This window comes from Gracilinanus agilis, chromosome 5, assembly GCF_016433145.1.
Source record: "Gracilinanus agilis isolate LMUSP501 chromosome 5, AgileGrace, whole genome shotgun sequence".
Lineage (NCBI taxonomy): Eukaryota > Metazoa > Chordata > Mammalia > Didelphimorphia > Didelphidae > Gracilinanus > Gracilinanus agilis.
The window spans coordinates 173,186,617-173,208,759 of NC_058134.1; the positions used below are offsets into that span (position 1 = coordinate 173,186,617).

Here is a 22,143-nt window from a genome sequence, read left to right on the forward strand (position 1 = left end):
TAATCAATAAACATATTCTTTCCCAAAAATCACTCTCTAAAGATAATTTTAATCATAGCAACAGCTAGGAAGTGTCTGAGGCCACATTTGAACCCAGGATCTCCTGTCTCTGGATTTGCCTCTCTATTTATTCACTGAGCCACCTAGCTGCCCCAAAAATGCTTTTTTTTTTTAACCTTGCCTCCCATCTCGGAATCAGTACTGTGTATCGGTTCCAAGGCAGAAGAATGGTAAGGGCTAGGCAATGGGGGTCAAGTGACTTGCCCAGGATTACACAGCTAGGAAGTGTCTGAGGCCAAATTTGACCCTAGGATCCCTCATCTCTTGGTTGGCTCTCAATCCACTGAACCACCCAGCTGCCCCAATAACCCACTTTTTAGGTATCTGAGTCTGTGTTTGCCATTGATGCTCTTTGTGACTCTCTCTGGGGAAAGCAGGTTTGATTAATAGAGTCCAGAACTAATGGAAATTTCACCTGGAAAAGATGACTCCTGATTTTACAAAGCATATAACGGAAAGCTTAAACAGCAAGGAATTTAATTAACAATTGCTCAAAGATTTAACAAACCCTCTAATGCTTGTCTGATAGATTTCCATGGAAGTAACCCTAAAGATAATTACAAGCATACTCCCAAGTTTATTAAGTGGTATCTTGAAAACAGTTCATCGAGAGAGATGGCATCATGAGGTGGGAGAGTGGGGTTAGTCTCATCGGAACAATGTTATACCTAACAGTTAATGGCCAAATGATGTTAAGGTAAGATTTAAAAATGTTAAAGAATAATTTATCATGCATCAACAATGTCATTAGTCAGGGCAACTTTCTGTGGAAGATGCCTGTACCAAAATCTAAAAGAAGACAGCCATTAGAAAAGAAAAGAAAAATTAGTGTGTCCCTTCCACTTTTGTAGAGTTATTAAAAGAAAGATCCTTGGCCCAGTGCCTAAGGGCACGCAATAAACAACAACGGCTCTCTCACTCACTCTATCTGTATCTATCTGTATCCATCCATCTTTCTATCTTTTTTTTCTATCGCCTTTCCTGAAATAAATTGTTTCCCGAGGTAATTAAGTGGCTATTTCAAAGGTTTGCATTAAAACCATTAAAGTCATAATGGTTTAGCTTTCTGATCTTTGGATCTCTTTGGGACACTCCCACTATACACCCATGGTGTCAAACAGAAACAGTCTACTGATTTCTACATAAAGATTCCTGCTAGTTTTAAAATGTAATGTTATCTCTGTTTATCACATTTTCCCTTTATTTTGTTAAATATTTCTCAATTAGGCTGTAATCTGGTTCAGCCTGCACTGGAGAGTGTTCTGACCCTTGAGCAGCACCTTTCCTGTTGACTACCTGCTCCCTCTTTCTTCTCCTAATTACTATCTTTGATGACTATTTGACTGGAATCATGGTCTTCTAGAAATGGGGTTTGGAGGGAAAGGAGGAAGAAAGAAGATGATGAAAGGTTCGTAAGTAGCATCAGAGTCTGTTCAGGGCTCTCAAGGTGGAATTCAGGAGCATCTAGCAATATCTGTTCCTGTGTGTCCCAATTTTTCTTGCTTGGGATGGTTAGAAACGCCATTTAGACTTCAGTTGGTTCATCCTTGGTGTCTTAGGCCTCTTTTGGAAGTGATCATCAATGGTCCTGACTAGAGCCACGTTCCCACCTCTACTGGATCAGCCTGGAAGCAATCCAAGAGCCTGAACAGTGAGATTGGGTTACTCTAACACTCATCTGGGAAACTGAAATAAACTCACTTGTGTCAGAAAAGTTCCCAGGCTCTGATGCCATTTACACTAATGATGGTAGAAATGTGCCATGTTGCTAGTGAGGGGAGATTTCCTATTGATTATTTCTGATTGTCCCCCAGATAAAACCTGACGAAATACTGACAGAATTCATGAACTGCCTTCTTCTCGGTCTCCTCCTGGCACTAGCAAAAAGACAAGTAAAAGCTGCCCAGCGGAAGAATGGTTTGCTTAATGGTAGGTAATGTCACCTTGTTCCTGGAAAGCCTGAGGACTGACCTCTACCATGGCTAGAAATCTCTCTCATCATGTTGCCATTCTGCCTGCATTTACTGTAATTGCTGGAGACACAGAAACACACAAAATGGACTTAATGACTTAGCCTTCGTGACTTGCATTTTCGTAGCATCCAGTTTTCTCGACCAGAATTCATTACTTTTTCAGTCAGGGCTGAAAATTTTCTTATCTCACTCTGTAAGCAGGTCACCCTGTGTCCAACCCCAGGAGAATAGTGGGAAAAGAGTGAGACAGGCTGTTGTGAATGAGAAAAGAAAGGGAAAAATGGATGGTAGAGTGAATGACAAAAGAATGCCCTGCATAGTGGACAGGGCACTGAATTTAGAAGACTGAGAGAGGCCCCACTTCAAATCCTGCCTCAGGTGCTTTCTAGATGTTCTACCTTGGACAAGGCACAGTTTCTCTGAGTCTCAGTTCCCTCCTCTGTAAAATGAGGGGACTGGACTCTGGGGCTTTTAAATTTCTTTCTAGCTCATCTATGATTCTGTGGTGTCCCTGGACCTTTCACAAAATCCCAGGTGAACTTTGGGCATGAAGAAAAGAATTGATCATTTTTGACTGTATATTATTAAAAACACAAGACTCAATTAAAAATGGTAATAGAGAGGCCTTGCTTAGTTATCTATAAGTAAACTTCCTTTCTTTGCTACTATCTGAATAATTGCTGATGAGTGCTAGAACACAAGCTCTAACTCGTTCAAATAGCACCAAAAAGCTCCCAGGTACTCCGCAGAGAGCAAAGCATCGCCTCCTTTGGCTTAGGCAGTCCATTAGCCAGGGAAATCTAGGAAGCTGTGGCCTTCTTCTATTGGCTTTTTCTCAGTCTAGAGAGGGACTTCTTTTGTGAGAGGAGGAGGAGGATCTAGGCCAGAGATTCTGAACCTTTTTGGGGCCAAGGTGCCCTATGGAGGTTTGGTGAAGCCTATAGATGCTTCAGAGCATTTTTTATTTATGTATTTATTTTTATTAACCCTTACCTTCTGTCTTAGAATCCATATAGTGTATTGGTTCCAAGGCAGAAGAATGGTAGGGGCTAGACAATGGGGGTTAAGTGACTTGCCCAGGCTCACACAGCTCGGAAGTATCTGAGATCAGATTGGAGCCCAGGACCTTCTCTATCCATTGAGCCACCTAGCTGCTCCCGGAGCATTGTTTTTTAATGCATAAAACAAAATATGCAGGATTACAAAGGAAATCAATTATATTGAAATATAGTGCTTGGTACCTAGTAAGTACTTCATAAATGCTTGTTGATTGTAAACTGATTTGAATTATTTTTAACAAGTTTGAGAGTTTTGTAATTAAAAAAAAAACCAAACAAACAAGTTCATAGATCCTGGGTTAAGAACCCTGAGATGTATCCCAGAGTTGGCCAGCCACAGCCTCACAAAGACTTGGCCCCTCCAGACCTACAGAACCAGTTGTGATGGAGCTGATGGATCACAGCCACGTTCTTCCCTTGGGTGACCAGTCTTGTGCTGTATGACCGTATACACAGACTTGGAGGTGGGATTGGAACTCAAGAGCCTCTGAATCCTAAGCCAGAATTCTTTTTGCTATATTAATTTGATCTGGCCCTGCAGCATCATTATTTCAATCAACATTTGTCTACAAACATGGAAATACCTTCTTCATGGTTACAGGCCAGCAACTTGTGTGCAACCCACAGTCTTGGAGAGGTGCCTGAAGCTCTGAGAGATTCTCAGACCAAAGGCATGACTCAAACTCAGGCATTCCTGATACAGGGCTGGCCCTGTGGTGACTATGCCACATGGCCTTCTTGGGCCAAGTAACACAGGAAAATAAATCCAAGAGGGGGACCCGTGGTTCTTGAAGATGGTGCCAGGGGGACAAGCTCTGGCAAGTCCTATACATCTGGGCAGTGAGAACAAGCTTATGATTTGCCAAGATTTGCCCTAAAATAAATATATGGAAATATAGGGGTAGGGCCTATAGTTGTGATTTCATAGTTGAGGAAATTCCTCTCTCGGACCAGCTAGGTGGAGTGGTGGATAAAGAAATGGCTTTGGAGTCATGAAGACCTGAGTTCAAACCTGGCCCAGACACTTCCCAGCTGTGTGACCCTGCATAAGAGACTTAGCTCCTGTTTTTCTCAGTTTCCCCATCAGTAGAATAGGGATATTAACAGGATCTACCTCCCAGGGTTATCATGAGAATCATGAGATAATAACTGTAAAGTGCCTAGCACAGTGCTCAACACACAGTAGTCTCTCTATAAAATGTTGGCTATCATAATCATTATTGTCTATTATTATCTATATTATAATTCTTTGTATAATGATTATGACAATTATGTAAAGAATTATAATGATAATGACATAATTATATTATGTGTAATATAATTATTACTATTAATTATTCAGTAACATATCAATATATTATATCAATATGTTATATAAATTAATTACTATAACGATAATAATGATTAGATCTGTATTTTCTCTGCCACTTTTTGGCTTAGAGCACTGACAGGTAAAAACTTGCTCCAGATTACCTAGCTAGTATGTGCCAAAGGCCAATTCTGTATCCACCATCCCAATCTTTTTCATTAAAATGAAGGAATAGAGTAATCTGGAAGCTCTGGGCAATGCCTTTAGAAGTGGCCACTGAGCCTTCAGTTTTGCTTAGGGTAAACGGGTCATTCTCTCTATGGTTGCTCCTGAATCTCTCACCTTCCAGATTCCCCCTAAAAATCTTTTCTAATTTTCACAAATGAGCTCCTCCTTTAGAAATGGAAACATGTGACACAGCCAATCTTAATAAAGTATTCCAAAATGAAATGTTCAACAGATGTACAATAGAGGGACCCTAGACACAATAGGCAGACACAAATTAAATACCACCAACACACATATTTTCCAATTTCTGTGTTGGCAGCCCAGCAAGATTCTGCTTGGGGTAATTGCATTCTGCCCACCTAAAATCTCCCTTTCTGCCTCAGCTGGGCTCTGTAGCTTGCATTTCTTTCCTTGAACCATTTCTGAAAATGCCAAGGGAGCATTTCAAAAGGGTGGCATATAAATGCTACTCTATAATCACCCACAGCATGGTCCTCAGCAGAAGGTTACTTCATCTAAAACAAAGAAGCTACAGTCAGAAGAGATTAAAGTAGGAGGGAAACGAAGCCTGCTCCTTCGTGCTCGACTCTACCAGAAGGCGACCTGTTCCTTTTAACAAGGTTATATAGATGCTTTACAAAAAAATATAAAGGGAGCAGCAGTCTATGGACATTTTGACCAGCTGGCTAACAGGGAAGGGAAAAGATTATGAAATCCACATGACTGACTTTCTACTTGGCAAACATACTTTCTTGCCCTCTTATATAGAGTGTGCGCTTGTAAGTGGGCATAAGGGCACCTGTTAAGGCTTGTTGCTATAGCTGCCGTGACCCTGGGGCCCCCTGAGCAGCTGTGGACATCACTTAGCCATTCTGGGCCTTGGTTTCCTTATTTGTGATCAGAGAGGAATGCTTAGATGGTCTTTGAGGTTCCTTTCTGGTCTTAACCTATGAATCTATCAACCCACCTGTTCAGTTCCCCAAATAGCTATTCTGAGGACAGAATTATGCTATAATTCTGGAACTCCCCTTCCTCCCCTGGGGCTGTGGGGAAGCCTTGACGGAATGACCAGAGAGTACAGGAAACATGATATATTGGTTTAGACATTTTTTTCAGTCATGTCTGACTCTTTGTGACCCTATTTGGGGTTTTCTTGGCAAAGAAACTAGAGGGGTTTGTCATTTTCTTCTCCAGCTCATTTTACAGATGAGAAAACTGAGACAAACAGGATTAAATGACTTGCCCATCACACAATTAGTAAGTGTCTGAGGCCAGAATTGAACTCATGAAGGTGAGACATAAAGGGCTTTTTTTTTTTTTTTTTTTTTTTAAATCAGGCCACTTGTGTTTCTATGGTCTTTAGAGGTTAAGGGGACAACTAAGATCTCCAAATAGTGACCTCTCCCAAATAGATTCTTAGGTCTATGTCACTGGAGTTCCTTCCTCTTCCCACTACACCCTGTGGTCCTAATTCTAAATAGCTTTAGGTGTTGGGAGACTGATTAGAGGCCACAAGATTTTTGTCACTAAAAAGTATAACAGTAACCTTGGAAGTTACCTTTAAACCCTTCTGGATAACAGCCCATTGCAAGGCTTTTGTTTTCTTCTCTTTGTGGGGAAGGTCTAAGTTCCTGTTTTGCTCTGCTTCTACAACTACCTCTTCCAAAACAGTGCCAGGAAGAGGACTTCCAGAAGGGGCACCTATTCTGATTGCCACAAGCTCTTATCCTGTGCCTCTTTTATGTTTTCACTGCTAATGTCCTAGAAATAATCTACTTCTACTTCCTCAACTTCTGCTAACTTCCTAACATCTTCTAGTTCTGCTTCTGGCCCCAGCACTCTTCTGAGACTGCTTTCACGAAGGGTACCTTTCAGCTTTTCCTCTGCCCTCATTCTTCTTGACCTACCTGCAGCATTTAACACTGTCATCTCCTACTTCTTCTTAGGATCTCTTTTTTGTCTCTGTCTGTCTGTCTGCTTTCTCTTCCCTTCTTCTTTGTCTCTTGCTCTCCTTTCTGTCTCTCCCTTCCTCTCTCCCTCTGCCAAAAAAGCTAATGAAATCTTAAGCTATGTGAAGAAAGCCATAGTATTCAGCACTAGGAAAGTCACAGCCTCACTGTATTCTAACCTAGTAAGACTACAGACATCTCAGTTTGGAGTGCCACATTTGAAGGAACGTTTAGAGAGAATGCTCAAGAGGGAAAACTAGAATGGGGGAAAATCTTGAGATTATTTCATATCAGTCAATCAATCAACAAGCTTTGAAGTGCCAACTGTATGCTGGGCAATGGGGACAGAAATATAAAGAATGAAACAACACCTGTACTCAAGATGCCTAGATTTAATGGGGGGAGATCATAAACATAACTATAAGTTTATATAGAATATGAACAGGATAAATCTAAATAAATAAAACGAAGTGAAATATAAGATGCTTAAGGGAAAGGACTTTTTCAAGGGCATCAAGAAAGGTTTCATGCAGAAGAGGATACTTGGGCTTCATCTTGAAGGAAGAGAGATATTCCCTGAGAGATGGGAGATGGAATGTCATGTGAGGGACAGAAATGGCTAAAACGAATGAACTGGAAACTGCAGGAAGGAGAGTAAAGCATAAAGAGGCTTGGAAGAGGGATTTTAAAAGTGAAAGAGAGGAGTTGGTATTTTATCCTAAAAGCAATAGAGAGCCACTTGAGTTCACTGAGTAGGGGAGTGACAGTCAGATCAGTGCTTAAGGAAAATCACTCATGAGGAATGGCTGGGGGGAAAAAAAGACTAGAGGTAGCATAGGGAAAAGAAGCCTTGGGAAAAACTATAATTGCCTTTTAAGTATTTGTATGGTCATTCTGTGGAAGATAGTTTTCACTTCCTTTCCTGAACCTGAGAGGGAAAAGCTAGGAAAAAAGTGCGTAAGTTGCAAGGCTACAAATTTAGGAATATAAGGAAAAACTTAATGTTGTTGTTCAGTCATGTCTGACTCTTTGTGACCCCATTTAGGGTTTTCTCAGCAAAGATACTGGAATATTTACCATTTCCTTCTTCAGTTCATTTTACAGATGAGGAAACTGAAGCAAGCTGGGTCACACAGCTAGTAAGTGTCTGAGGCTAGATCTGAACTGAGAAAGATGAGTCTTCTTGACTCCACGGCCCAATACTCTATTCACTTAACCACTAGTTGTTGTTTTTTTTTCCTTTTTTAATTTAGAATATTTTTCCATGGTTACATGATTCATGATTCCCACCCCCCGCCCCCATTCTTTCCTCCCCACTCCTGGAGCTGACAAGCAGTTCTACTAGGTTATACATGTATCATTGTTCAACACCTATTTCCATATCATTCATATTTGCTGTAGAGAGCTACTAGTTCTTGATATTAGAACTATCCAAAAAAACTTCCCTAAAGTAGTTCTCTACTTAAAAATTGTAGCAACTAAAACTTGGTCCTCACTCATGCTGAAACATAAGAGAGGCAGCAAGTCAGAGAGTGACCTGTTTGTAAGTCATGCCCTTGAGGAATAGTTGAAGCATCCTAGAGCATAGATCAGAAGCTAGAAGGGACTTCTAGAGCTAATTCAATATCCTCTTTTTGCAGATGAGGAAACTGAGGCCTCAGGAAGTAAAGTGACTAGACCACACAGTTAGTAAAAGCCAGAGATGGTATTTGAGCCCAAGTCTTCTGACATTTATTAGCTATCACAGGCTGTTTCCCTCGGGATTCTAGTGATATTTATTCTAGAAGGGAAATTGGCAGGGGGGTGAGTAGGAGAATGGGAATATTATGGCTATTTAAAAATATTTGATAAGCTTCCATGTGGAAGAGAGAATAGATTTATTACATAGTATTGTGGAGCAGAAATTAGCACAGCAGTATGGTGCCAGGCATGGATTTGGGGAAAAAAACCTCACCTGAGTTCAAATGACTGTGTGACCCTGTTTGCCTCAGTTTCCTCATTTGTAAAGTAAACTGGAGAAGGAAATGGCAAACCATTCCAGTATATTTGCCGAGAAAATCCCAAATGGGGTCATGAAGAGTCAGCCATGATTAAAACAACCGAACAACAACAAACCACCTCTTCAGCAAAACATTCCACTTTTTGGACAGCTCTAATTATTAGGAAGATTTTTCCTGACATCAAAACTAAATTGGCCTCCTCGCAACTTTCACCCATTATATCTGGCTCTGGACTCTGGAGTCACACAGAACCGGTCTAATCCTTTTTCCACATGACAGTCCTTCAGACCTTGGAATGTGGCGATCATCTCTTTCCTCTAAGTCTTCTTCAAGCTAAATATATCTGGTCCCTTCAACCTCTCCTCATCTCGTGAACTCCAGGCCTCCTCTAGTCACTCTCTAGGCTATCCCTAGCTAAGAAAAAGCAGTTTGTTCAGAGAGATGTAATAACTGGCTTAACGTCAAACAGTTAGCAGGGGAGAAATCTGAGCAAAGGGCTCAGAATTTCCAGGTCTAAGGCTTACATCCTCCCTTCTCCTTGTCTCTCTCCCAGCACCTCACCAATGCATGGCATCTATGAAATGTTTATTAAATGACTTAATTTTAAGTTCTTCATAGCTCAGCACTTTCCTGTGGTACAAAAAAATGCTTATCTGGCAACATATTGTGGTTTCCAGGAAGTGGAATCTCTCCATTTCCTTGCATTGCCTCTGAAATCCACTTTTCTTAGATCTCCTCTTCCTGGATGGCAATAGATTAAAAACAGCCCCACGCACAGCGACAAGCGAAAAAGTCACACAAGACAGCACGAATCTGCCTTCGGTGCATTCATTAAATGCTTTCCATGGAACAATTAGGCGGTGAGAGCACAGCAGCTTTGTGGTTTAGGAAATAAAATAATTGTAAACACAGAGAAAATTGCCTGCATTGACCAAACATATAGAGGACTCTGGAGCCTGTGGTTGCTTGTCTGCCTGAAATGATCTTGGCTCCTGTGTTCCAACTGTGCCGGGAACATTGGGAGAAGGTAGAATAATTAAGCCATGACAGAGGCCCCATCATTATTAGCTAATCACAACTTGGGGGCATTAACACAACACAGAGCATCTCCGCTCCCACGGGGCCTAATTATTCCTGATAACCCCACCTCCATTTTTAATTTATTCCCCAGAAGACGGGCTTTTGTGTTGTGGAGGAGGCGGGTGTGCGCCATGCGTGTGCCGGCCGGACAGTGAGAGAGCAGAGCTTCTGGGCTCTTTGATCCCCTTCCTTGGGAGGCTTCTCTCCTCTCCTGAACAAGGGGCGCCTCTTACCTTTCTCCTGTTGCCCCGCAGGTCCCACCCAGCCAGGAGCAGCAGCACTAGCCAGAGGAGAAGGACCCCAAGTCTACAGCCACAGGTTAGGGGTTAGGAGTTAAGGTTCTAAAGAATCGCTTGAGAGAGGCTTTTTGGAGGCTGTTAGATGGGGCAGTGGGCAGCGAGGTGGCACAGTGGATAGAGCATCAGGCTTGGAATCGGGAGGATTCGCCTCCATGAATTCAAATCCAGCCTCAGACACATACTAGCTACGTGACCCTGAGGGAGTCCCTTCTCCTGTTTGCCTCAGTTTCCTCATCTGTAAAATGAGCCGGAGAAGGAAATGGCAAACTATTCCAATATCTTTGCCAAATGGAGTCACGGAGAGTCAGCCATAAGGGAAACAGGCCTGAGCATGGATGGTGTAAGGGATAGAATGCTGCCCCCGGAGTCAGGAAGACCCACGTTCAAATGGCGCTTCAGACACTTGTCAGCTATGTGACCCTGAGGAAGTCCCTTGCCGTCTGGGCTCTGCAGCTTCCTGGTGTGCACGCTGGGGATAAGGAGAGCACCTACCTCTCGGGACGGTTAAGGGGCTCAAAGGAGACAAGGAAGCTCTATTTGTGGGTTAGGAGCATTATTGCTAGGGCGCTTGCTTTGGGATCGCTTTGGGGGCTCCTTCTCTGGTGCCTTTGGCATGCATTGTCATGTCTTAATGCCCAAAACGGTTCCACCGTGTGTCCTTCGTTGCTGTTTCCCCATTTGTTTCCAAAGGCCTGTTTGCCCCATTTTTAGCCAAGTTTTCCAGGTGAAAACCTCTTGATTACCTGTCAACAGGTTGGGTACCTTGACGCCTGGTCTTGTTTTAGTGCCTACAAAGACAGGAAATGAAGTGAGATAGGGGCATATTGGGTCAAATGTCTGAAAAGACCTACCTGCTGCAAGCTCCGTCTACATGGTCTACACAAGGAGAGTCCCCCTGAGCCCTGGTCCTCTGGCCTCGGCTTTCCCGTGTCACCCCCGTGGGACGGAGCCCGCAGAGAGGCCCCTGCTCTAGCCCAGGCTCACAGACTGGGCCACGGCCCTTCTCTCGAGCACCGCCATTCCCCTGGTTCCCCTCACGGCTACAGGAGGGACAAAGCGGGATCTTTGGGGAGATGGGACGTGGCCGGAGCCTGACCTCCCTCCTGTCTGCCGGGAAGGCCTGAGACTTCCCAGAGCACTGCTCGAGCCCTGGGGGCCTGCGGGGACTCCCATGGGCCTGGGGTTTGGGTCCCTACGGCGTGGCCAAGGGCAGAGCCCATGCCCAACGGCTAGAGAGTTCTGAAGCTGTGAGCCCCCGCCTCAGTGTGTTAAAGCAGGCCGTCCAGCGGGGCTGCCACCATTGTAAATGGCCAACCACAGGCTTCTCTCGGGCTCCTTGCAGAGCCCAAATCCAGCACATTTCCTGAAATAAAAGCAAACAACTCTCTCAGGGCCTTGGTACATGACCCTGAATGGTGATAACTACAGAAAACCCTGCTTGGATACTGTTCTCTTGCTCCATTTAACCCAACAGTTCCATTTTGTCTTGGCTAAGTAGGCTAGGTTGGTTTTGTAACCTCAAGTCAGATTTGAACTAATGTGGAAAATTCCCCAGCAAGGCAACACACAGGAAGAACTGGGGGAAAAGAGTATTTTCACTTCATTTGTCTTCGTGCTTCATGAAGGGCATTTTTTTTTCTCTCTGAAATTAGAATTGGGACAAGCCATTTGTGAGCCCGAGCAGTGGGTGGGTGGGGGGCCTGAAAAGACCCTCTCCCTAACTTGTGAGTCTCCTTCCACAGGAGGCGTTCCGCCTTCACCGCAGGCAAGCACAAACACTGGCTGGCTCCGTGGCAGCCCCATGGAGGAGAGGAAGAAACACAGAAACAGCCCTCCGCCCAGAGACACAGTCTGACAGAGAAAAGCTCTAAGAGAGAAAAGGCCTTCTGCAGAAGGGGCTCTGAGCTGAGTCTCACAGGAAGCCAGGGAAACCAAAAGGCTGACGTGAGGAGGGACAGCATTCCAGGCATGAGGTGCAGCCAGTGCAAAGGCATGGAGAGAAGAGATGGAATGTCCTACTTAAGGAATGACAGCTAGGCCAGTGTACTTATCACAGGATAAATATCAGTGTGTCACAGAGGATAGTATTTTCTGACATCAAAACTATGTTGTTGTGGTTGAGTCATGTCCGACTCCTTGTGACCCCATTTGGAGTTTTCTAGGCAAAGATACTAGAGTGGTTTGCCATTTCCTTCTCCAGCTCATTTTACAGATGAAGAAATTGAGGCAAACAGAATGAAGTGATTTGCTTAGGGTCATATAGCTAATGAGTGTCTGAGGTCAGTTTTGAACTCAGGAAGAGGAGTCTTCTAATTAGTAAAAAAAAGATTTTAAAAAAAGTCTTTTGCGCTTCCTCTTAGCCTACCATGTGTGTGCTGGGTCTCAGGTAGCAGCCTACCTTGGCTATTTCTACACATGCTTCTGATTCTTGTTAGTTTCCTTAGGTTTCTACATTTTTAGGGAGGGCAGAGGCCTTCATCCAAAGCCTTAATCCAAAAATAATCCTATCTTGTACTTTAAAAGAATCACAGAATATCAAAGGTCATGTCCTTTGGCCTGAACCTGATCAAAAAAATCCCCTCTATGTAACAACTATGCCATGATTATCTTTCGATTGACAATGGTCCTTATTTCTCTGTTTAAAGAGAATTCTGGTGTTGTCTTTGTAAGGAAATCAGAAATTCTGAAAAAGTCTCTGTGAAGAGGGAACAGGTAGTTGAGGATTTAACTCACTTTGCAGATATGAAAATGGAGTAACAGATTAAATGACTAACCAGAGATCATACATTCTCTTGACTCTAGCTCAAGGAGTCCTTAGAATGCATTTTGTTATTTAATTCTTTCAGTCATGTCTGATTCTTTGCGACTCCTTTTGGGGGTTTTTGTGGCAAAGGTACTGATTAGAGTGGTTTTCCATTTCCTCCTCTAGCTTGTTTTGTGGATGAGGAAACTGAGGCCAATGGGGTTAAATGACTCGCCCAGGGTCATACAGCTAGCAGATGTTTGAACCTTTTGGAGTTGGGTCATCCTCAGCCCTTTAGCCACTGTGCCACCTAGCTGCCCTAGCTGTGTACTAGGATGAATACAAAGGAGAATGGCAATGGGATGCTTCCTGGATCCTTCCCGGCTTCCTCAGAGGGTAATTGCCAGGCAGATCAGTGAGGAATTGCCTGCTTCCCTTTAGTAGTCTGGAGATTCTTCTGGTCTTCTGACCCGGGTGTGTGCGTGCCTTTTCTTCCTCTCTAAGCTCATGGATGTCTACTCTAAATATCTTCCTGTCCAATTCTAGATGCATGTAATGGTCTTACTGGGCTGCCTGGAGGCTTGGAATGGTGTGTCTGTGTCAGTGGAGATCCCAGAGAACAGGGAGCTGGTGAATGGCACCCTCTGGGTCATGCTGCCGAGCTAGATCGGGCATTTCATTAAAAATGCTTCTTGAAGCTGATGATGATGAGAAAGAAATATACTGAGGATGACAGAATGGGGAAAATCTTCAGATGTGGTTATGGGAAGTCTGATGAATGAGGTAAGTTACACCTCCTAGGGAGGGTGTCCCAAATGTCTTAGTGTACTTTTAGGCTTTAAGAGTTTAAAGCTGCACTAAGACATTTGGGACACCTCATATCTGGGGGACTTGTTCTGAGACCTGTGCAGGCAACATGAGTATGTAGTGAGCCAATATTCTGTGGATACGTCCAAAAAAATCCAGAAAAACTATTTAACTAACAAAGATCCTACTCTCATTGATAGAGTAAAAGAAAAAAAATGAAAGAATAAACCAACTAGAACAATTTTTTTAAACATCCTATCAAAAAAAAAAAAAACCAACAGTGAAACAAAGCACTGAATGAACTACTAGCTTCAGAATGCATGGCAGGATATTCTGCCCCAAAGGACTACGATAATCATAGCTCAGGGCACAGGCAGAATTTACTTGCATAAAGCAAGTGAAGTGATGAACCATAAATATCTCTGCCCCCTCAGGTGTGCAGCTTTATTAAGCTTTAAATTAGTTCAGGACTATTAAGGGCTCCAGTCTGTTCTAGGTCAGAGGCGTCTCATAAAGCATTTGAGGCTGCCCATCCAGCATTCAGAAGCCGTGCTGTTGGCAGGAGCTGATGACCCTCTGGCAGACCAGGAAGTTGGAATGAATTAGAGAATCAGCTGTAGGAGTTCTGATTCTTTAGAGCAGCCCACTTCTGGTTTTCTTAAACTTCTCTCCTGGCTCTACCAAGAAGTAAATCCCCAGGGAAGTGCCACCTTCAGCCTCCTACTCTGAGCAAGCATCAGAATTCATCTGGGACGGGAGAAGATATTTTTTAAAAATGGTTACTGTTTCAGTAAGGTGTTTAAAAAACAATCACAGTATCACAGAAACTGGACAATTAGTATCCTACCTCCCCCCGCCCAAAAAAGCCTGGAAAGAAGCCTTTTTGTTCTTTAACTTTAAACAAAGGTGGAATTACTTTCTCAAGAGTGATTCTTTTCAGTACCAAAATACCTAAAAATTATGCAACGTGCCCTCTTATTTAGACATTTTCTCTGAGACACCACAATGTACAAGTGTCAAGTTCACTATGGATAACAGCAAACACCACCTTTTATTTCGATAAATTTTATCCAAAAGGTACAGTTGAGCCAGAGGCTTCTTTGCTCTTCCTTTATAAGAAGGCTGTGAAACACGAAATTGAAAAAGGAGAAAAATGGACCATTTTGCCCTCTAAATCGAACTCATAGAATGTTTTTTTTTAATATTGCAAATAAACAAATTGTGAAAACTTTTATCAGAAAGAGTAGGCATACAAGCCAGATTTTATTACAGCCAATTCCCAGGGGACTTCTGATTTATTTTGCTAAGCTGGAAAGAAGTTCTTTCAAATATTACTTTAAGTAAGTGGGTCATGGGATGGGCTTGGGGATTATTTTCCTCATCATGGAATTTCACTTATAGTAAAGGTTATTTACTGTTAGCTCTGTTCATGGTAGTGAACAGAAAGTGAAATGTCACAGCAATAAATCTTTCATGTGACCCCCAAAGTGATGCTAGCAAGAGACACACCTGGATATCGCTTCTGGAGAGGAAGCAGAAAATGCTGAGAAGGGCAGCTCTGCTAGAGCAACATGCTACCAAGCCTCTTTTTATCTGTGGTAATGAGGGAATAGGGCAATCTGACAGCAAGGCTTACTTAAACCCATGGATAATTGAGACACCTCATTTTAAAACATGTCTTCTACGCTGCTCCTTCCCCAACAACTCTTGAGTGGCTTTGTTGTTGTTGAGTTGTTTCAGTCACGTCTGACTTGGTGACTCCATTTGGGGTCTTCTTTGCAAAGACATGTTAACATTTCCTTTTCTGGCTCATTTTACAGATGAGGATACTGAGGCAAACAGGGTTAGGTGATTTGCTCAGGGTCACGCAGCTAGTAAGACTGAGGCTGAATTTGAACTCAGGCCTGAAGGGACCACTTTGCTGCCTCATAAGAGTGGCTGGGGAAGGGGAAAAGAGAGAAGTTCACTTTCTTTCTCTCCAACTATGCAGTTTAGGAAAAAAAAAAAAGATGGGCAGTACCAAAAGTGGGGATGAGAGTCTAGATGAGTAAACCCCAAATTAAATAGTCACCACTGACTATTAAGTTGACATCACTGGTATCCTTTATTAACATTTAATTAATTATTAAATTGGTTAAATTGACATTACTGAGATAGCTATACTTACAGATTAAGGATATTTTGTGAATACAAAATTGATATCAGATTGCTTACTGTCTCTGGGAGGTGGGAGGGGAAGGAAAGAGGGAGAAAATGAATTCAGAACTTAAAAAAACCCCTTCAAATGTTAAAAATTGTTTTCACATGGAACCGAGGGGAAAATAAAACATTTTTTTAAAAAAAGAATATTTTGTGAAGTAAAATGTGGCCTTCCTTCTCTCCCATGGCAATAACAGCGGCGAGGGCACCTCTCCATGTGCCCTAGTTGAGGGCAGGTGGTTCTTTGGAAAATGAAATGGTCCTTTTAGTGGCTATGAGAAGAGAGAACATCACTTATCCTACAGCATGGCACCCGAGTCGTTTGCTAGTCAACCTTCACCAGACACATTCTAATGTGGATCTGTTTTGATTCATTCTGCAGAGAGCTGTCAGCCTCCCATATCCACCTACAAGGGAGGCTTATTTGGGGGTCACCTGGGAACCAAAGCAGAGACAGCGAGGTGGGTGTACTGGCCTGTAACCGAGTGTCACGATGACAGATTTGAACTGCTGACTGCAGAAATATGTATCGAATTGACCCGAGCCATCAAAAGGAGGCAGCTGTTAAAATTTCTCTGTGAACACCGCGACTTTGCCGGAGTCCTCTCTGGCTCTCATGAAAACTCCCACATTTTGACAATTGGGGTTTTGCTACAACAACTTTAAGGAATGCTGTCTGGCAACACGGGCCTCAGCCTGAATCTTCTTTTTAGATCATCGCTTCCTACAGAGAATTGGCATGGAAGGGGTTCATCTTAAAAGACATCCCAGGGAGTTAGTTATAGACAGCCACGTGGGGGTGAAGGGATAGCGGGTTCGAATCCTACTTTATATATGGGCCAGCTGTGTGTCTCCCATTTAACTTTTTCTGCAAAATGAGGATAATAACTACAGCTGTTACGGACAGAGTCCAGGGCAACCAGGTGCGGGAGTGGAAAGAGCGCTGGGTCTGGAGTTGGGAAGAACCACTCAACTCCAGCCTTGGGCAAGTGTTCTACAGAACTTAAAGCATTCTATAAATGGCCCTTTATTGCTGCTGTTGTTGTTATGCGCTCAAAGGCTCTCATTTTCAGATACTCATCTCATATGATTCTTAAACAACATTATGGAAAGATTCTAGTACATTACTGAATAACCAGGGGGCTGAAAAGTGTATTTAAGGCATCTTTTTGATTACAATTAGGCCTGCTTCTCACTTACTCCTGATCTTTATATGCATTTTATAGTTTGCAAAGTACTTTACCTATATCATCTTGTTTGAATCTCATGACAATCCTGTGAGCTAAATATCAGTATATTGCATTCATTTTACAAATGAATGAACTGAGGCAGAGAAGTTTGGACAGTTAAGAGGTGTGGTAGATCGAGAGCTGGGACTAGAGTCAGGAAAATGAGCTCAAATCTGGCCTCAGACACTTACTAGCTGTGGGACCCTGGGCAAGTCACCTAACCTTGTTTGCCTTAGTTTCCTCATCTGAAAATGAGCTAGAGGAGGAAATGGCAAACCCCTGCCGGATCTTTGCTCAGAAAACTCCAGATGGGGTCACGATGAATCAGGAACAAGTGAAAAACAATTGAACTCAAAATATCGATTACAAGAATTGAGATTCCACAAACTTTCTACTTCTGGTTTTTCTATCCTATTAAATAAAGAAAAATGGAGGAAAGGAACAAGCATGTATCAAGCATCTCTTCTGAAAAGCACTGGGCTTTACAATTATAATTCTATTTGAACCTCACAACATCCACAGGAGGCAGATGCTATTACTATTACTGCCACTGCCACCACCACCACTATTTCTACTACTACTACTGCCACTACTACTATATAACACCCATATTGCTTTCTATGTGCCAGGCACTATGTGAAGCCTGTTACAATTATTATTTCACTTAACCTCACAACATTCATAGGAGGCAGGTGCTTTTACTGCATTACTACTCCTACTATTACTACTGCCTCTACCATTTTACAGTTGAAGAAATTAAGGCAGACAGAGGTTAAGTGATTTTTCCAGGGTCATATAGCCAGTAAGTATCTCGAGGTCAAATCTGAACTCGGGTCTTCCTGACTCCAGGCCCAATGTTCTACCCAATGTGCCGCCAAGATGCCAAGAGTCAAGATTCTAGGGAAAAATGAAAAGAGTTGCTGGGTTTTGAGTCAAAGAGAGTCTGGACTCACATCCCAGTCCTGTGTGACTTTAGGCAAATTACTTAATCCCTCTGGGCCTCAGTGTCTTCATCTGCAAACTACAGGGATTGAATTAGATAACTTCTAAGGTCAATTCCAACATCGATTTATGGTCCTGCGGTTTCCCAGGAAAAAATAAGAGAAACTCAGTATTCTCTGTTCTTCCCTATCACAGTTATTTGTACGGGGTAAGCTGATGTCCCCCTAAACCTGGTCGTAAAATCATTCAGCTTCTTTACCCCACTTTCTTTGTCTCTCCACCTCTACAAGGCAATAGAGTCAAACGGCTTTTTGGTAAATGAGTCACCTCCCTTCCTCTAGAGTGAGTTTCTCTAGATCCTGATGAGTTTACCCAGAGAATATGAATAGAGAGGTAAAATAAGGGGTGATGAATGGTAATAAGTATGAATAATAAATAAGACACAAGACAAGCAAGCAACAAACTCAAAAGGGTGGAGGCTACAGAATGATTTCTTGGGGAGATAACGGTTTCCTATTGCTCATTTGGTTGCTAAGCCCACCTCTGGATGTTTTTTTCCCTTCTCTGCCAAAGTGTGAAACTGCATCTGTAGGTATAAACTATCTAAGCAGAAATCACTCATTTACCATTGCTATGGTAGGCTTGACTGGCATTAAAACACATTCAGTCTTTGTTTTCTAAGCTCAAAGAGCTGGAAAGAAACTGTAACCATTTACTCGAAAGCGGACATGAGGCATCCCAGAGAGGCAGAGAATAGTATAAAGCTGGGGGAAAGTATTACCTAAAGTATTACAGTTATACAATAAAGCTCTTTGAAGAGTTAAGCACAGAATGGGGAAAAAAAACCACCTCCACATAGTAAGATGTCTTTTCCCTTCGAAAGACATTCTTTATGATTCTTCTATGTACCTCATGGAATCTCAACTCAGAGAGGCAAACAGAAACTTTCAAATACTCTTGTTTTAAGAAAGAAAGAAAAGAGAGGAAGTTCACCAGGAAGAAGCACTGCAATAGATGCAACAGGAAGTGTGATAAGCCTGAAAATCCTATTTTAAATTTTTTTTTTTTTTATTTTGAGACCCAGTTTCCCTATCTTTTCCAGGCTGGCAATGCATCCGTCATTCAGGGATCCCATTCCAGTACTGCTGAGTTTGGAAGCTCTGTCCTGCTCTGTTTCTCCCCTGGGCCAGTTCCCCTCCTTAGGCAGTCTGGTGGCTCCTCTCTCAGAGACTCATCATATTGGTTCCAGAACTGATGCGGACATCCAGTTGGCTTAGTCCACTGCAGTTCAGAGTTCTCAAACTCAAGTGAAACATGAACCTCAGGCTCCTCCGCAGAAGAGATTCCAGAGAAGTGCCACCGTGACTAGCAATAGATTCCCCCCCAAACATACTCAGATAAGGTAACAACACTGCTGTCGCTCGGAAGTCTCACAATACTTTCGGAGAGCACACTTACTAATCCTACCACTAGCCCCCTAAGCAGGTAAGATGATGGGAACTAGGGTTTCTCTTTCATCTGGAGCAGTACCACACAATTGTTCTCTTTATGGGAGTAGCAGAAATCCGTCCCTCAAAAACAAGTTCAAATTTGGGAAAGAAAAAAAAATGACCAAAGAATTAATGAACAAAATAGGAGAGATTAATACAAATAAAGGAAACAATTATCATATCAAAATATAAGACAAGAAAGTTGATTAATTGAAGCATCAAAAGACCTGTGAGAAACTGATGAAAGGCATAATATGCATTTACCTGGTTTTTATTCTTTCATGATTTAATTTTCAATTTTATTCACTACCATCTGATAATTGCATGAAACAGTTACTCTAACCATGGGCAATTTAAACAATTTAAATTTTTATTTCAAGGCCATGAGACAAAAGAACCTATTTATTGCCTGAGGGGATTTTTACAAAAATGAAAGCTTAATCTTTCATGTTTTTTAAGCAAAGGCTGTTTAAAATCATTTATAATAATGCTTTAGGGAGACTTTTCCTGGGCATGCAAAATTGAAATTATAAATTTACAATTATAAAAAAAATTAATAGTTTGGGGGATTGCATTGTCCCTCTCCTTTCTCGATGAATTTGGCTGCAGCTTAAGAAGTGGTATTTAAAAACCCCAGTAACAGCTTTAAAATTACAGAATCCTCAGGGGGAATTTAAAAAAAAAAAAAAAAAAAAGAGGTCGAAATGCTATTTCAAAGTTCCACTGGGTCATCTTGATGGTAAAGTATTTAGCCCTGTTTATTTGTTTTTAAAATAAATAATAGTATTAACCTTAAGAGCTGTTTCAAAGTGGAATATTTTATATAAAAATCTCCTGGACTCACTGGAGATCCATGAACAGTACCCACCACATTTTCTGGGGCTTTGACTTATTAGCCCCTGATGGAAATTAGACTAACAATTTACATTCACTTAAATGCCACATTTTTTAGTTACACTTAAGAAAAATAATTGAAATGCAGATTTAAATTGTTTCTGCTACTATAGCTCAGTTTTAATGGGAAATACTTTCAGCTATTATGCTGGGCTTTCTTCCATAAAGGAGGGGTGGAAATCACTTACAATAATACTCCAGTTAACAGAATACACAGAAGGGTAGAAAAATTACTTTGAGGTTAAAGTGAAGGACATTTTGCCATGGTGGTTTTTCAGTTAGTGAGAAGAGAAGAAAGGAAGAAAGAACCTATTTTTTTTCTTTTGCTGTTGTCATCTCCAGGAAAAAGAGATCAAGTCAAACAAACACAACCACCATGAAAATCCCTTTCCAATTCAGTTGTTACTCTGTGTGTTAGATAGAGTCACTAGGTGTTCAAATAGCATCCCTTTTGGACGATGACTAACTTATACTCTGGAGTGAAGTGCGCAAAAGAAAACAGATTTGGAAAGGGGTATCTCAGGTCAGAGACCTGGACTCCTAAGATGACTTGAAACTCAAATATAGTATCTACACTGGCGATCCTTAATCTTTAAGGAACTCTGGTAGTCATCATAACTGATTCTGATTCTCTTGATCAGTGATTCCCAAAGTGGGCGCTACCGCCCCCTAGTAGGTGCTTCAGCGATCCAGAGGAGCGGTGATGGCCAGGTGCATTTATCTTTCCTATTAATTGCTATTAAAATTGAAAAAAAATTAATTTCCAGGGGGCGCCGTTGTAATATTTTTTTTTTCTGGAAAGGGGGCGGCAGGCCAAAAAAGTTTGGGAACCACTGCTCTAGAACCTCAGGCAATAAATAGGCCAGGGTCTTCTGTTCCCAAGGACACTACAGATTGAGAAAATGCATGCTGTGATGACTAAAACAACTCAACAGTCAGAAGAATTAAAAAAAAAATTTGGCTCCTCTCTAAAAGGAATCACCATATGATCCTGTCAGCCTTGTCTCAACACTGGGCTGCTATTCTGGGCACAAAAAGGGGTGAAGTCACACCTAAAGGGCTAGAAAATTCAGAGGGGAGGAAAAAAAGTGAGAACTTTTTGGATATTTATGTACACTCCAGTGTCTAAGCAGCAGCTATGTCAGCATAGAATTCGTAATATATACAGGACATGAAAAAAGGGCATTTGCTTTTATGATAAAGGGACAAAGTTTTTGAGGGAAAAAGAAAACCTTACAAAGAAGCATTTGAGTATATTTCTATAGTGCTTTCATGTTTATGAAGTTTTATACTAACAAATTCTCATATATGGAGAGTATGAGTATTTGGGTTCCTTGAACAAATCACTGAATCTGTTTTTTTTTTTTTTTCCTTTAGATCCCTTCCAGCTCAGAAATCTAAGCTCCCATGACCCTATTAGCATCATTATAGAGAAAGAGATAGGAAACTGTGGCAGAATCCACATTTGAACCAGGCTTGAGGTCTTTAAACTCATTGCTCTTTTACCACTCCCCAATAGACTTTGCTAAAACATACCAAGAAAGTTAGATAGTTGTGGGAATCACATTAGAATAATTTGAGCTATTTCAATAGAATAAGGAAAAGGGAAATGATTTTTTTCTTAAAAAAATCATCTGAAATACTGAAAAGTAGTATGTTCATGTGAATCTGTGCATAGGATTTTAGTAACATAAAGGAGGGACACTTGGAGTAAATTTAAGGAGAAGAACCCAGCATAGAAAATCAATCATTCAGTTTACAAAAAAATGGGATCCAAAGAAAAATGTCCAGGGGGTGAGGGTGGAGGAAATCTTTATAATAGAAGGAATATTATTGTTCTATAAAAGTTTTGCTGTTGTTCAGCCTTTTTTTTTTTTTCTGTC

General features: G+C 41.8%; 1 protein-coding gene across 1 annotated transcript in view; it reads right to left on the reverse strand.

Moving 5' to 3' along the window:
* CELF2 (CUGBP Elav-like family member 2) overlaps positions 1–22,143 on the reverse strand; it is a 195,725-nt gene that overhangs the window by 28,091 nt on the left and 145,491 nt on the right. The window lies entirely within an intron of this gene.